At 38.6% G+C, this 14,260-nt stretch overlaps 1 protein-coding gene across 1 annotated transcript in view; it reads right to left on the minus strand.

The window, feature by feature from the left end:
• Positions 1-14,260, minus strand: part of TULP4 (tubby like protein 4) — a 163,946-nt gene that overhangs the window by 142,214 nt on the left and 7,472 nt on the right. The window contains exon 2 of the mRNA XM_026077083.1: positions 3,474-3,693. The gene's annotated coding sequence lies outside the window, so the exon portion shown is untranslated. The remainder of the gene's footprint in view (positions 1-3,473; positions 3,694-14,260) is intronic.

Below are 14,260 nucleotides of genomic sequence, written 5' to 3' on the forward strand. Positions count from 1 at the left end.
CAGAGCTGCATAAAAAGCACAATCACAGAATCACAGAATCACTGAGGTTGGAAGGGACCTCTGGAGATCATCTAGTCCAACCCCCCTGCTCAAGCAGGGTCACCTAGAGCACGTTGCACAGGATTGCGTCCAGGTGGGTTTTGAATATCTCCAGAGAAGGAGACTCTGCAATCTCTCTGGGCAACCTGTTCCAGTGCACTGTCACCCTCACAGTGAAAAAGTTTTTCCTCATGTTCAGGTGGAACTGTCTGTGTTTCAGTTTGTGCCCGTTGCCTCAAGTCCTGTCGCTGGGCACCACTGAAAAGAGTCTGGTCCCATCCTCTTGACACCCTTCCTTCAGATACTTGTACACATTAATAAGATCTCCTCTCAGCCTTCTCTTCTCCAAGCTAAACAGGCCAAGCTCTCTCAGCCCTTCCTCATAAGAGAGACGCTCCAGTCCCCTAATCATCTTTGTRGCCCTTYGCTGGACTTGCTCCAGTAGYGCCACATCCCTCTTGTACTGGGGAGCCCAGAACTGGATGCAGTACTCCAGATGTGGCCTCACCAGGGCTGAGTAGAGGGGGAGAATCACCTCCCTCGACCTGCTGGCAACACTCTTCCTGATGCACCCCAGGATCCCATTGGCCTTCTTGGCCACAAGGGCACACTGCTGCCTCATGGTCAACTTGGTGTCCACCAGCACTCCCAGGTCCTTCTCAGCAGAGCTGCTTTCCAGCAGGTCAGCCCCCAACCTGTACTGGTGCAGGGGGTTATTCCTCCCCAGGTGCAGGACCCTGCACTTGCCTTTGTTGAACTTCAGGAGGTTCCTCTCCGCCCACCTCTCCAGCCTGTCCAGCTCTCTCTGAATGGCAGCACAGCCCTCTGGTGTATCAGCCACTCCTCCCAGTTTTGTATCGTCAGCAAACTTGCTGAGGGTGCCCTCTGTCCCTTCATCCAGGTCATTGATGAAGAAGTTGAACAAGACTGGACCCAGTACTGACCTCTGGGGGACACCGTTAGCTACAGGCCTCCAACTAGACTCTGCGCCGCTGATCACAACCCTCTGAGCTCTGCCATTCAGCCAGTTCTCAATCCACCTCACTGTCCACTCATCTAACCCACACTTCCTGAGCTTGTCTATGACGATGTTATGGGAGACAGTGTCAAAAGCCTTGCTGAAGTCAAGGTAGACAACATCCACTGCTCTCCCCTCATCTACCCAGCCAGTCATTCCATCACAGAAGGCTATCAGATTGGTTAAGCATGACTTCCCCTTGGTGAAGCCATGCTGGCTACTCCTGATCACCTTCTTGTCCTCCACATGCTTGGAGATGGCCTCCAGGATGAGCTGCTCCATCACCTTTCCAGGGATGGTGGTGAGGCTGACTGGCCTGTAGTTCCCCGGGTCCTCCTTCTTGCCCTTTTTGAAGACTGGGGTGACATTGGCTTTCTTCCAGTCTTCAGGCACCTCTCCTGTTCTCCATGACCTTTCCAAGATGATGGAGAGTGGCTTAGCAATAACGTCCGCCAGCTCCCTCAGCACTCGTGGGTGCATCCCATCGGGGCCCATGGATTTGTGGGTGTCAAGTTTGCTTAAATGATCTCTAACCCAATCCTCCTCGACCAAGGGAAAGTCTTCCTTTCTCCAGACTTTCTCTCTTGCCTCCAGGGTCTGGGGTTCCTGAGGGCTGGCCTGAGCAGTGAAGACTGAAGCAAAGAAGGCATTCAGTAACTCTGCCTTCTCTGCATCCTTTGTCACCAGGGCACCCACCCCATTCAGCAAAGGGCCCACATTTTCCCTAGTCTTCCTCTTGCTACTGATGTATTTGAAGAAGCCCTTCTTGCTGTCCTTGACATCTCTTGCCAGATTTAATTCCAAACGGGCCTTAGCCTTCCTCGTCGCATCCTGCATACTCTGACAACGTTCCTATATTCCTCCCAAGTGGCCTGTCCCCCTTTCCTCTTTCTGTGTACTTTCTTCTTCTGGTTGAGTTTTGCCAGGAGCTCCTTGCTCATCCATGCAGGTCTCCTATCTCCTTTGCTTGACTTCCTACTCATAGGGATGCACCGCTCTTGAGCCTGGAGGAGGTGATGTTTGAATATTAGCCAGCTCTCTTGAACACCCCTTCCTTCTAGGGCCCTAACCCATGGGATTCCTCCAAGTAGGTCCCTGAAGAGGCCAAAGTTTGCTCTCCTAAACTCCAGGGTTGTGATCCTATTCAGTGCCCTGCCTCCTCCTCGCAGGATCCTGAACTCCACCATCTCGTGGTCACTGCAGCCAAGGCTGCCCTCCGACCTTCACATCTTCAGCCAGTCCTTCTTTGTTTGTTAGTACGAGGTTCAGCAGCAAATACTTACAATACTTATTATATTTAATATTATTTCTTTATGTCTATCTGCAAGGGTGAAAAAGTATAAGAATCACAGAAAGAAAATCTGGTAACATATATAATCCACCTTGGCTGTTCCCTTTATAAAACCCCGTATCTGTACTGAAGGTTCCTTTGCTGTATTGAAAAGTCTGCTTGTAAATTGCTCGAGGAATATGCTGCTGTTTTTTTTCTGGTAAGCAGCTTGGCAAGGTAGCATCTTTAATCTTACAGTGTCAGTGTTCCCCTTGAGCTCACAAAGTTTATTAAAACAAATTACATGAAAACATCTTCTTCGGGATTCAAACTCTAAAGCTTAAGAGGATCAGTATATTCCAGTTCCTTTTTAGTTTCAAGGAACATAAGACAGTATACTCCTTCATATTTAATGCTGTCATGATACCTCAGTGCTTCATCCGTTAACTATGTATTATCCACAGACCACAGAGCAACAGGAGGTTACTAGGAGAAAACTGTATGCTTTTTTTGTTATCTATATTAATCAAATTGCAATGAAATCAACCCTTCAGCATTTGTTTGAAATAGCCATTAGAAAAGCTGCTATAAGGGACATTTCAGCTTTGAACTTTAGTAGATGGATGCATAAACCAAAAATTAGTTAGACAACAAGGTTAAATATATATTTGATAAAACTGATAAAAAACCTCTGAAATTAAGTAACTCAAGGATGTCATTTTAAGAAAATTCTACCCCAACACAAAAATGATATATTACTTTGCACTTACTGTTACACAGAATGAGAGCATGAAACAAAGACAAATGATGAACAACCAGAAATTACCATGTCAGAATACAAAAAATTACATTCCTAACTATTGAAAGAAATTAAAAACTTAAAATATATACGGGAAAACCTAGTTACTGAGTGAGTTCTAAAACCTCAAATAATATGCCATACAGATGCTGATTTCAACAAATGGTCAGCCTACCAACCCTATATTGGGCTGGTGACAAAGTTAATTAAAATTGTGAAATTTTTTTTTAAAGTTTTGCTTTTTTTTTTAAAGTTATCCTTTGCATATAATTCAAAGAAAGCTTTGTTTGCCTGAAATCAACCTTTTTTTTTTATTTAAATAAAGATATGTTAGAAAAGGACATTACACTTAAATATCTTGTCTTGCCTATGACTGTAGACCATTGCAGCAACAACAGTACTACTGCTACTGTTATCTGTCCTGGCGTCCATATGGAGAAGGGGCTGTTTAATGCCTGCGCCACTGGTCAAAGTAGAATGTGGAAAGGCTTCCAGGATTTCCTGGGAGAAGGGTGAGTAATCAACTCATAACATGTTCCAGCATGTCATTTCAGTGCATCAACAAAACTGCAAAACAGTAAAAGAACATAAGGAAATGGCCTACACTGTTCCAAAAATGTTAAATATACTTCTAACAATTGTAACATAGACAGCAAATGGATACATGTTCCATTATAATCTTGAAAAAAGTGAACTCCCAAATATGATTATTATGCAGGAAATAACAATATTAAAAATTAATTCATCTGAAAGATTTGTATTTTGTCACAAATACATTTTCCAAATATTCCCTGTTTCCCAAATACTCCACTACTATATTAATCCATCTACCATAATCAATGGCAGTAAACATGATTTTACTGATGGATAACCACAAAAAAAATAAATTAAAACAAATATTCCATCCTTTCCTGTCCATCCCTACCACACATGAACAAAGCCCTTACACATGTAAACCTTCCATCCATGTAAAAAGAGAGATTCAACCTTTGTTTTTCACCTGAATTCGAAGACAGCTATGAGTGGTCTGTAATGCCTGCCTGGTCCATTTAAGCCTCCTGCACGTATTAAGTGTGTTTGTTTTTGCTACTGGATATCAAACAGGCGGGAGAGAGTATAAACAAGATTCATGGATTTTTTTTTCCTTTAAGGGACAACTACTAATAAAATTATAGTATCACCTAACTCAGCAGATGTTTCTTTAGTTGCTAAACTGCAATTAGCACCTGATGCAAAGTACTTTGCGTAATCTTTAACTGATATGAGCAACAAAATATCATATACGGATCTCAAATTTACTTATAGTATTGCCAAACACCATGCATCATCTCCTTTTGCATGTCCGATGTTGATTAAAGTATGATAATCTAAAGTTTTCATCCAGAATATTCTACTGTATACGTTAAATTGATATTTGTTGCTTTTTATCACACCCAGTAATGCAGGTTTTTTACGAATTTAATTCACAAAACAGTAATTTGAGCTTTAGTTTGCATTTGTATGCTCACAAAATTTCATTTCAGATGAAGAAATACATCTTACAGAGAGCAATATCAATGGCAAATTAAAACAAGACAATGCTAGATTGGCCAGGGCTTTAAATGACTAAAAGGAAACTCAAGTCTATCTTCTCCGTGGCCACATGCAGTTGCAAAAGATAAATGGGAAGAGAACTGAAAGAACATCAGGAGAGCTCTTGAACAATTCCACAGAAATTTTGCAGACTTTACTCAAGAAAGACGATGAACTCTAACGCAGCTACTCACTCAGCAAAAATTTGCTATTTTCTCTTCGAAGGAAATCAGGATTGAGGCAGGTCATCTGCTGTGTTCCTTTGCTCAACACTTGTTATTATTTGCTCTGAAGCAGAGCTACAAATAACTGAAATCGTATCAGCTTTCAAAAGAAGCTTATATAATTACATTGGTTTGCTCTATGGAAATGCTACTGAGCTTCTCATAGCTGTGTTTCAAACAGTTAGCCCCCTTCTTCCCACAGAATTATTAATACTAGGAGAGCTGCATCATTCTTCAACAACAGAAGAACAACCTTCTCAGAAAACCATTTATCTATGTCAGGGCACTAAGCCACTTTACTCTGATAGCAAATAAGGCCTTAACATTATCTTTAATTACAATTTTTCATGGCACCATGACAAAGTGACAGTACCTTGGCCTAAAAAACCACCACCAACAAAAAAAACCTCTAAGTTTTTCCTATTGCAGCACTTTAATTACACTCAAAATATTCACTTTTCCACATTCTCTTTCATTATTTTTTAAATAAAATGCAGTCTCTCCTTAACATGTGCAAATTATGTAACAGTATTTTCAGAAGTATTTTATTTAAATTTGACAGTGAAATCTATTAATATTTTCTACATATAGGAACTTCACATATTTCTCTATTACCTCTTCATCTAGTGCATCCATGCAGGCACGGAGCTATAAGGCGAAACAGCCACCTGTTTATGGACATTGACATTCTTCCTCTTAAGTGATAGAGCTGACGTGATTCACAGAATTACCATTATCTACATTCAATGCCTTTATAATATCTTATATCTTAACAAATAAACTTTAATGGCAAAAGTAGCAGTACTTACAGTATATACAAAGGTAGCATTGCTCCTATAAGCCCTTTCTTGCCACTTACAATGTCTTGAATACACATTACAAAATCATTTTAGCAACTTTGCAAGATGGGCAAGTATGAATCTGCTTTAAAAGACAAGGAAACTAAAGGTACAGGCCTACAAGATAAGCCAACTGTTCAGAGCAGCCTATGCCACAGCAAGATTTCTTAATTTCCACCCCTTTCCAAGCTCCCCCAAAGCCATTCCCATTTACTTTCCCAGATCCTGCCCTCCTTCCTGCGCTCACCATCTGGCACCTGTCTGATCCTCACGGGGCAGATTCAGTTTCCTAAAACATCAGAAAATACATATGCAAAAAAATGAGTAGTATTCAGTGAGCTTAGGGAGCTGAATGAACTCACTGAAGGGTCAGAGCAGTGTCAGAGCTGAAGCAAAGGAGCAGGCAGGACCCACAAGACTCGGCACAGGGAGACCTTGCAGAAACAGCAAGACGTCAGATTGGCTCAGCTGCACCAGGGAACTTCCCCATCAGATAGTGCTGGAACATTTCTCTTAATATCAAAGGGCAAGATTGCATCAAGGCAAGAAGTCAGAATTTACAATTACTGCCTCCCAGTCCTGTATTAAGACCATGTCACACATTCAGCTTTGTTCATCTGATGTCTTCCTGTCTATTTTCATTGTGCTTCAAATTTACCTGTTTTGGATTCACAGGAAAAGCCATAACCAACATTCTGCTTTCTTCTTCTCATATTTAAAAACATGCATCATTACTTGGTGAAATACGTCTTATGTCAAAATGCTTCTCCTCCAGTTCACTGAAGGGGGATAAACAGGCTAGGCTGATTAATTCAAAATGATTTACAATAACCAAGTATAGTTAAGATTTCAATCATCAAGGAAGAAAACTTGATTAAAATGTGCAGTTTAATTTTATTTTGCATTTCTACTCATTTCCAAAAAGAGAGTCTATCACTAGATAGTAACCTTAAATTGATGTTGATTTGCAAGTAAATATAGCTTTTACCCCAAATATGATACTTCTTTTTGCTAACTGGAATGTTATAATACATTCACATTTAAGTAATTACATAATTTAAACACACATTTATTCAGATTTATGATTTTCATATTTGATGTTAATGGAAAATGGCCCTCATTTCTTGGACCAGATGTTTTCCAAACTACCACACACATTTCATTGGCACATGCTGTATGTAAATATGTAACACTGGGAGTATACAAGGTACACTTAGGTGTTACAAAATCTGGCCTAGAACACGAAGTTGCCACTGCTGACAGTCAAATACAATGTTGCCACTGTTGCTGGGGCTAACAAAAAACAATGTTGTAATATTTTAAGGATTGTATTTGAGTATTATCTTCTAAACTCACAAACGTGTCAAGTCAGTTTAAATGGAAACTAAAATTTCATTTAAATACAAATCCAAACTTTACAAAATTTAGATGTTACTAGTAAAACTACACTAGATGTTTTATTGACTTTATTAATCATGTTTTGCATTCAAAACTAAATTGATATTTTTAAACAAAGGAAGTCTCATCTTCAGCCAGTGCAGTGAGGTGACTGTTTCTGGTCACAACATCCCTAGTAGAGTGGAGTTGACCTCAACATTGCATTTAATTTTTATTATGTTTTGTAAGAGGAAAACACACTTTTTCAGTTTCTAATTCTGAAGAAGAAAAACCAATGTAAACTATACCAAAATAAACATACAATTTTCTGCCTATGCCTAATGAAGAAAATCTGTTGCAAGCTGATCTGCCCCTTCAGCAAACTGAATCCAAATATTTACCCAGCAATTTCCTCCATTTCAATGATCTGACATACTTTAAAACTTCATCAAAAAAAAAAGCAATGCATATTTATATTATTAGAAAAGCTATTTAAATTCAATTTGACAAGTCATACTAAAGAGTAAACATACTATAACAGATTTAGACAAAAAGTGGCAGTTAAAAATAATTACCTTTCTACAACCATTTTTAACTACCTTGTAAATTCCCTTTAAGATGTCACAGTAAAGAGAACTTTTAGCTCTGGTAGTGTCAGAAAGGCTCCACCTCCATTAAGGACCCACACCTGCACTTCCATCACTACGACACAAAAGGTCTTGAAATTCAGTTTAAAAGCTGACAATAAAGGAAGGACTGAGCTAAAAAGTCAAACTACAACCTGAAGCGCCTGACATGCAAGCACACATTCTCTTTTAATGTTTCAGCAGTGGAGCAGTGGTAGCCTCTATCAGGTATAGGGAAAGAAGAAAAACTGTCACAGCTAGACTTTGATATAATTTGTCTGCTAAAGCCCTTTAGATATACTATGGTTTTATTTCTTTATAATTTCAGGAAAGAACAGTTTTGTTTTGTTTTTTTTAATCCCTTGAAACTCAGCCTACATGAAGTTTCAGATGGATGCACATGGCATGAGCTATACATGCATGTCAGGTTCATAACAGAGAAGCTGTGCTGAAATCAGTATTTCAGCACGTATACACACACACACAAATTTTAATCAAAGCAATCTACTTGCACAAAAAAACCCAAAACAGTTATTTGTCAAACTTTGCAGTGTCATACTGTAGCAGTACGGGCCAACCTTTAGAAGCTGGCTCCAACCTGACCAGTGATTAATTTGCTCCCTTCCAGCTGAGAGACACTAGGTCACTACAAACATTACTCCAGTGATACAGCTGATGACAGAGCTAGAAGGAATCCCTGTAAAAGGAAAGCGGAGACAAAAGAAGCAAGTTTCCCTCTGGGACAATGAGGTCAGTCAAGAACACACTGAAAACAGGCAGGCCCTTGTTGTAGGCTCATGGGGGAAAGAGAGCACTAGATTAACGTGCAAGATTTATGCAGTTTTATTTTGAAGATATGACGCTAAAGCTCTCAGGCAAAAGGCCTAAACCAGACTTCAAACATGGTATCAGTTTCCCACGCTGAGTAAACAGGGCAGCAGCCTATACATACATACTACAGTGTCATCTGCATCTAATTTAAAGGATGTTTAATTAATTAGCTTAGTCAGGATACAGGTGGGAAAAAAAAGAATCTGTAACTTTCATTCTAGCAACAGCACTTGTAAGACACTGTTACATGCACAAAAGAGTTAAAAATAAATCAAAGTTATTGAAGCCATTTTTATTAGCATTCCAATGAAATGTTAAATCATTTGACATGAGAAATGACATATTCATAAAATCCACTAAGCAAGATAATCCTGTCTCAATAAATTAGACACTTTGTTTTTCTAATAACATACTCTCTTCTCCCAATATGAACTCAAAGTACAAATAACCAAGCAAAACAGAGATTAAATAGTGATGAAAAAATTAAGATGGCAGTCATTCCTTTCATATTATTCCTGTAAAGACCCAACTGACAAAAGTATACAATAGATATTTGTTAAAAAAATAAATAAATAAAATAGCAAACTCCTGAGAGGAGAGAGCATGTTGTCTTCATGCTGGATTCTTTCCAGACACATTTTTGGCTATTACTGTAATCATATACCATGACTGGGGTCAGGAGGATGGGACAGGTTGGACAAAAATACTACTTTGACAATCAATATGCCTGCACCAACTGAAAAACTGTCTATATAACCAGTATCTCTGTGTATTTCATTTTTGTTTCTGCACAATAAAACATTTACATGCATTAAAAAAACAGTCATGGAAAGCAGGAAATGGTCTTCACAACTAATCAAAGCCAAGATTCAGCAAAGTATGTCTTAGTGTGTTCACAGCTTGAGCATTTTAAGATACTTTGCTGATTCTAGCCACCAAGATAAGAGCCAGGGTATTTGACTGAAGGAAGTTATGACTATATTACCCTACATGAAATCAATTTCTATTATACTAAGGATATAACCAGCCACTGACAATAAACATTTTTTTCTATTGGAAGGAAGCTGCTCTGTTGCAGCATTTTCAAGCTTTCCACATCATTTTAAGAAAAAGGCACTTGTCCCAAGGCAGATTTATACTTATCACCAGCATGAGGGAACGTCTTGTTTATAATTAGACTCATCAGTAAAGGATTTCAGAATTTAGAGGACAAAATCAAACACAGACTAAACAAATTACTCCAGGAACATCTAAGCTTTTGGCCAGTTTGTTTGTAAATATCAGAAAACATATGCACAAGATATTCCATATGAATGAATGCTAGGGCATATAAGAAATAACTCTCACAATCTGAGGTACCATAATGTTTCTTAAAGCCTTTGAGCCTTCAAACACTAGAGAGTGTGGAACCTGTCTGTATTAAGTCTGAAAACCTCAATACAATAAAAGATATTTTGGCTTTCAGATCAGTGGCTATAAACATTTCTTTTTGTCTTAATAGTGTTTTATCTAAATCAACATTAGACTTCTGTGTCTGAAATGTTCCTAATTTTCTAAAAAGCTGAACAAAAGGTCTTCTGCTGTAAGTTCATGGCAAGTGTGCCGCAAAACACACTACATAATCCTAATTCTGCCAAACAAACTGTGCATTTCTGCGAGTTTTACTTGGTATGGAAGTATGCATCTCCTGCAACTTCTTCCTCCCTATTATCACTTATCCATTCTTTCAAATAGACAGCTTTGAAATACCTTGCAAGAAAAGCTTAAACCGCAGGCTATGAGTGCAGTGGTACAGGCCACCTGGCAAACATCAGAGCGCATGCAGACTGCACAAGCCTTAACAGTCTCACTTAGGGGAACAATGCACTGTATCAACAGCACAGCCACAAGAGCTTGTCCTGAAGGGAAATTTCAACAACACAGAAAAAAAGGTAGGAAATATGACAGTAGTATCATCATTTGACAAATTTTAAATCCCTGAGAAACCACTGAATTTGCTTAGCTACTCAGAGAAGGCAAGTAAACTTCTGCAGACAGAGAATAAGCCTTTCCAAATGCAAAACAGAGAAAGATAGGCAAACAAGAGACCTTGCAAAGAGATCCGGCAAACAATTCAAGGTGAGACACCCAGGAAGCCTTGCACCACAACTTGGGAAATCTAATAAGGAAAATTATCATGAAAGAATGACATTTCCCCCCCACCGTTTCTGGATAACCATCTGTACCAAAGCACTGATGGGCATCAACATGAGAAATAAGGACCTTCTTGCTTTTTCTTACTCCTCCCTGTGACCTAGAGAACTTTATCTTTGCCTTTTTGTCTTGAAGTACACTTCTTTTTGCAAGGTATGTGACTCCAGGCAGGAAAAGAACAGACCAATCAACAGTTATCTAAGTGAAGGAACCATCTTTATACCTGTATCATGAATTTAAGTCTAATGACAATAGAAAAATCCCATAACTACTTTCTCTGGAAAAAGCACTGCTGTAGCTCAACCAAAGTGCTCAACTTCTTCACATAAAATGCAAAGACAGTGCTGTGCAAAAGTTTACATGACCCTAATGCTTAATTCTGGTCTTAACAAATCTATGACATGAATAAATTATTTTGCATACCACATGCTATACTGTTCAAACATAAACTCAAGGAATATTAGCTAAGTAAATAAGTATTAGACAAAGTTGTTACAGGAACTGGGATTCTGTCTGCCAGAAACACTCCCAAGCAGGTAGGATGAGACTTTTCAAGGCATTCATGCCTTATTCACATTGTTTCAATAAACAGACATTTCTAAAGGATTGTGAAAGAGAAATCCTCTATATCTTTACTCAAAAACCCATGACAAAAAGGCATCTCTTTGGATAAAGCTGAATAGTCTATAGATACATTTACTATGATACGGGAGGAACAGAAATGCACTAAGACTGTCCGATCAACCTTTCCATCTCATACACACCCTTGCCAATAACTGATCAATACAAACTCATCATTGCTATCTCTCCAAACTCTCAACATACCACATATTAATTCACCAGTACTCTGAACCCTTTTCTTCATTCACTATCTGCTACAAACAGGTGGAGGAGTCTTCCATCTACATCAGTGCTTTAGCAGATATGCCCAGTCACGTGACCTACACAGGTACCTTATCCAGGCATGCACCTTTTTACCAATCTTATTTTTCAAGTTATCATTACTCCAGCATCATTGCTGTCTGGTGGTTTACAGACATATAAAAGACCCCCCAAGAGCTCACAATTTCAAGAATCAACATGAGACCAAGCAAACAAGGAGTCGCTTAACAGTATTTAGAGCTATTTCTGCCCCCTCCATTTTTCTGCACATTTTTGTTTTAACCTTAACCTAACCTACTCATCTTCAGTTAAGTGTATGTTTGAACCATTTCCAAATGCGTGACGATTTTTTTTTATATGTTACACTGAACTTTGAATCTTCTATTCAATGTCCTCAAAGTGCTCTATTAGTCTCAGTGCTCAAAAGGGAAGTAGGAAGAGAACATTATTCCCATTATACTGCTGAGTAAAAGACAGTTAAAACATCTTGAGGCAATACAGAAGCTTGTGATAGAGCTGGGAGAAAAGTACAGGAGTTCTGACTCCCAGACTGCTGCTGTAATCATCAACTAATGCACAACAAAAATAAATCCCAATTGCAACTGTTAATTCACATTAACACAGGTTCATTCAAAAAAACAAAACAATCAAATTTCATCAGAATACTAATCTACCTGGGATTGCAGTTGCTTTTTAATGTTATATCTAGGCAATCTCCTACAGTCTGCTCCACCTTCCCCATCACAAGACACCATTATAGTAAACACCAAACAAGCAGAGGCAGCACTTAGAACACACACCAGGAATTACTGAAATACCTGAGGTTATCTTGCAGATAAGTGGAGCTTCTCCTACATCAATTATTCTGAAATCTGATGCAGAGGACTCATGTATTTATCTGTTTAGGAAGGACTGGATGAGACCTCAAAATTCATTAAGATTTCTCAAATGAAGATAAAACCCAAGGCCATTAAAATTAAGTGAAAACAGGACAGAATCTTTTTTTAAAAACAGATCTTGCTGTACAGCCAAGCATGTGTGCAATTATTTTCTTTTTAAGTTGGAACAATTTTCAGGCTGGATTTCTAGATCAACTACATAATGAGGTGCTTTAGAACAAAAACCTAAGATTTCTTTCCTGGCTATAATTGCTATACAGGTATAGAGGAAATAAGGAAACAATAATAAAATACAGTCTTGCCTAGTTTTGCAGCAGAATTGCAGAATTCTAAATTTCAATAAAGGCAAGGGCAATAACAATGTTAGCATCCAGGAAGTAGGGTCACAACTCATAACCAGAAAAGATGGAAATAAGTTGCTGTAATCATTGTAAAAAAAACCTAACCATATAGCTTCTCTGAGTTTGTGAACTTGATTATATACTCTTTACTATGTTCTCTAGTGCTCTCTCCATTCAACCTGCATCATCTCAAGTCTATTCTTATCAATAGTGTTATCACCCCACACATTGAGAAATGCATTCAAAAACGTAATTTGGGGCGGTCAATAGAGACAGAACTAAGCACTATCAGCATTTAAAGATATTTTCAAGGCATGCCTCCACACTAGTCCTGCCAGTGAAAAAGGCAATAATGTAAACCCTGTAAGACATTCCAAGGCAGAAAAGCTATTCCAAGAACCTGGGTAGGTCAGGCTCAGAAAGCTATGAAATCTTAAGTCTACTCACCAACTAATCGAAGCAGAAGTAAACTTAAGTGTAACAAATAGACAGTTCCACATCAGTATGGACACTCAGTCATCATGCAATATCTGTCAAAACCATGACAACACAAGTGGAGAAGAAACAAGATGATCCAAATCCTCACATCTATCCCATCATATCTTTCTTATCTTCTTACTTTTCCTAACCAAAATGGATAACTGGTAGCAGATCTACTCCTGGAGACACACTATCAAACCGAGGTTATCATTTCCCGTGCAAATTTCACCTGAGTGTTTTAGAAGAGGTTTTATTCTCTGTCCAACTTAAAAGAAAATATTAGTCATTTCCACCAATAAAGATTCTCATTTTTCCCTCTCATCCTGGGACAACAAGGAAGAATACTAATTCAAATCCAAAACAGGGAACAAAGCTCTCCCGGTACTTCCGGAGTTTCAGTGAGCAATGCTGTTTTAAAAACAGACAAGAGCTTGTTCTGTCACCACAGCTCTAAACAATTAAATCACAAATACTTTCTCTCCAAACCAGCTAGAAGTTTCCTCACACCAGAGGTATTTAAACCAGATTCCAGAGGGGAAAGTGGAAGACAGAATTAAGTAAGTTATCCAACCTTTGGAAAAACTTCCCTATGACAGTGACAAAAGAATCTTCACTTTTGCATCCTATGAGAACAGGACAGTATCTTTTAAGAAATCTTTAAGCCATTATTGGTCACTTTCAGCCCAGAACAAGCACTAGTACTATTCCGACCACCTGCTCTCTACATAATAATTGCAAAACCCAACAAGTACTGAAAACAAAACTGTTCTTATGAGAACTTCCCATATAATCCTCTCCTCATCTCCCATGCTACAATATTATTCTCAAACCATTGATCTATTATTTAATTTCTTTGAAGAAACAGTAATT

This window comes from Apteryx rowi, unplaced genomic scaffold, assembly GCF_003343035.1.
Source record: "Apteryx rowi isolate R43461 unplaced genomic scaffold, aptRow1 scaffold_448, whole genome shotgun sequence".
In the NCBI taxonomy this organism is placed as follows: Eukaryota; Metazoa; Chordata; class Aves; order Apterygiformes; family Apterygidae; genus Apteryx; species Apteryx rowi.